This window comes from Euphorbia lathyris, chromosome 8 (genome assembly GCF_963576675.1).
Source record: "Euphorbia lathyris chromosome 8, ddEupLath1.1, whole genome shotgun sequence".
In the NCBI taxonomy this organism is placed as follows: Eukaryota; Viridiplantae; Streptophyta; class Magnoliopsida; order Malpighiales; family Euphorbiaceae; genus Euphorbia; species Euphorbia lathyris.
In genome coordinates, this window is record NC_088917.1 from 75,867,614 (window position 1) to 75,871,202 (window position 3,589).

At 34.4% G+C, this 3,589-nt stretch overlaps 1 pseudogene; it reads left to right on the plus strand.

The window, feature by feature from the left end:
- Positions 1–495: 495 nt before the first annotated feature.
- LOC136203657 (probable pyridoxal 5'-phosphate synthase subunit PDX1) lies at positions 496–1,079 on the plus strand (annotated as a pseudogene).
- The last annotated feature ends 2,510 nt before the right edge of the window (positions 1,080–3,589 follow it).

Sequence of the window (3,589 nt, forward strand, 5' to 3'; positions counted from 1 at the left end):
AAGTAAAAAAATCTAAAGGTTATTTTTGTCCATTCATTTATTTTAAATTTTATAATTTATTATATGTTTATAATTTTAGAACTCCCCAATCCCCAATTGACACCACACCTCTGCTCTTTCTCGTCTATCTCTCTTCTCCTGAACCGTCCTCCTCCCCTTCTCTTCTTCGTCCTCCTGCAATGGTAAAATAGTGAGATTCTTCATTTCTTTCTTTAAAGTAATTCTCTTCTCTTTTACCTGTTCTTTTCGCTCCCAATGCCAATTCCATTTCTAGTTTCCCTTTTTATTTTTTCAATTTCTCAATCAAATCCGGTACTTATTCCCACTCTGTTTTGATTCCTTGTTTTTTCCCACCTTTTTTGGGTCTGTTGCCACGTTTTTATTTAACCAAGCCCCCCTTCTCCACCTCCACTCTATTCTATCGCCACCGTCTCTTCCTCTTCTTGTCTGTCTGGATTACAGTGTTCTGTTCTTCCTCATTTCGTTACCCTAGAAATGGCCGGAACTGAAGTGGTAGCACTTTACGGTGATGGATCAATCACCGAAGCTAAAAATAAGTCCCCCTTCTCCGTCAAGGTAGGCCTTGCTCAGATGCTCCGCGGCGGTGTTATAATGGACGTCGTTAACGCCGAGCAGGCCCGAATCGCTGAGGAAGCAGGAGCTTGTGCAGTTATGGCTTTGGAACGTGTCCCTGCCGATATCAGAGCTCAAGGTGGCGTAGCCCGCATGAGCGATCATCAGCTTATTAAAGAAATTAAACAGTCTGTTACTATACCAGTCATGGCGAAGGCTCGAATCACACATTTCGTGGAGGCTTAAATTCTTGAAGCTATAGGTGTTGATTATGTCGACGAGAGCGAAGTTCTGACTATCGCCGACGAAGAAAACCACATAAACAAACACAATTTCCGTATCCCCTTCGTTTGCGGTTGCCGGAATTTAGGGGAAGCTGTACGGAGGATACGCGAGGGAGCTGCAATGATTAGAACGAAAGGGGAAGCAGGACAGGGAATATAATCGAAGCGGTGAGACATGTGAGATCTGTGATGGGAGATATAAGAGTATTGAGCAATCTGTGAGGAGAGCTGAGTTATCAATTGGGGATTGGAGGAGGTTTTAAATTTTATAAAATATAATAAATTATAAAATATAAAGTATTTGAAAGGACAAAATTACCCTTAAGATATTTTGACTTTGACTGCCACCTCAGCATTTTTTACACCGTTAGATAGAAATGTCTATGTTTGCTAACGGAATCAACCTCAAGGTACCAGTTTGTAAACTTTTAAACCACATAGTATATGATTGAAAATGGCCCAAACTACAAGGTTTATTTTTGTACTTTTCCCTTATACTTTTGTCACGTTAACATTTAATATGTCACTGAAAAGTATTAATTAATGACAATTTTATTGTCATTAAAGGTACATGTTTATTGACGATAAAGATCGTCATGAATGATTATAATATAATGACAAATTAGTTATTCTTATATTCTACCGCCGTTACTGTTACATTATAATGAGTAATTAAACGGTTTTTTATAGTCACTAAAAATGATAGTTAATACTAAAACTCCATTCACGAATTTACTAAAACTAAAAATTGTAATTTACTATTAAGATCATGTCATCATTTGAGCCATTAATGCTTTTTTAATTATGTATCTGAGTAATTGTGCTATCAAAATATAAAATTGACTAAATATTGAATACAATAAAATACATATTAAATAATTCAATCATATCATAAATTCAATAAAATAAAAGCAAACTTATCTTTTTTCACAACAGTTGGGAAAAGGAAAACAAAAATCAATTCATCTCAAGATTGAGAATAAACTAAGAACAAATGTACATAGCTAATAAAACATTCTTCCACAAGTCCTGGGCAACTCTCCAACATTCTCTGCTCCTCCACACTGTTCAAAATCAAAATATAACATACCCACTTTAACCGTTTATACAATAATCAACTCATTTGAAACAATTCTAAAAATACAAACAAGACATCACCTTTAGCAAACTAGAGTTTAAAACTTGGTAGAGCTGAAAAATCATGAGAATGGTCACTTTCTCAAAGATGAAAATGCTCCCTGTGATAGCTGACTACATTGCTAATGCTTAACAACAGTTTAATCTGCACAGAAGTAGAAAGAGAGTTAGAAACTGAAACCCTAAAACATTTCTAAAAGTGAATTTGTAGACACTTCTTTAGATTTTTCATCAGTAAATCTCAACACCATTATTAAATTCTTACCTCTTCCATCTTTTTCTAATTTTGGATTTAAAAAATAAGGGAAGAAGAAAACATGCTTGTAAGTTTAGAGCCTTTGGATTGATGCCTGTAAGAAAACATGCATGTAAGTTTAGAGCATTTGGATTTAGGTGCTCAAATACCTTACCATTTCAGATTTCCAATCTGGCTTCCATTGATGCCCAACTCTGTTTCCATCAGCCAGACTCAGAATGGAATCCTGGGTTGCTACTCGTAATACTAGTCCGATCCCTCGAGTTTCTCTCTCCCACTTCACTCCCATCCTTAACCATACTCTTCGCAGATTAAGCTACAATAGGCACTTGGTGGATCGTTGGTTTGGTTACATAGTGGGCAGAGTGAGGTCCAACAAATGGTGAAAGAGGGGGAAGTTACAGTTTTTTAATTTGTTTCACTGTTATTATATTTTGTAGTGGAGGTAAATAATTTTTTTTTTTTTTTTTATGAAAGTGGAGGGAAATCTTGAAAATAAATTATTTACTATCAATTGGTGATAAGATAAGAATTTACTAATAATGAAGGTATTTTTGTTAGGGTTAAGGTGCAATTTTATCCTTAACGTTTTAGGCCAGGAGCAATTTTATTCTTAACGTCTAAAATGATGCAATTTTACCCCTAACGTTGGAAGTCAAGAACAATTTTACCTCTAACGTTTATAAATTGGATCAATTTCAGACACTATTATAAAACACAGATATTTTATCCATTATTCTGCATCAATTGCATAATAATTCGTTCCAAAAAAAAGGATTTCATGTTTTTTAGAATTTAATAATAGAATTTGAGATTAATATTTATAAATTCGGTGGATCTTTTGAATTTTCTTTGTCTAATCCGTACAAAAAGATAGTATATTTTTTATTCTTTTATTTTTTTCACATCCCAACGAATGTTTATGATTTGTTACTTATAAAATGACACATGTATGAAGTGTAGATAACAAGATTCATGACCGAGAAGACAGTTTGATGAATTATTTCTCAAATTGACCCAATTTATTAATGTTAGGGGTAAAATTGCTCTTGGCTTCCAACGTTAGGGGTAAAATTGCACCATTTTAGACATTAGGAGTAAAATTGTTCCTGGTCCAAAACGTTAGGGGTATTTTTACACCTTAACCCATTTTTGTTATCATTAATAATAGGGTTAAGATGCAAAAATACCCCTAACGTTTTGGGTCAGGAGCAATTTTACCCCTAACGTCTAAAATGGTGCAGTTTTACCTCTAACGTTTGTAGCCAAGAGCAATTTTACCCCTAACGTTAATAAATTTGGTCAATTTTAGAAATAATTCATCAAACTGCGAGAATCT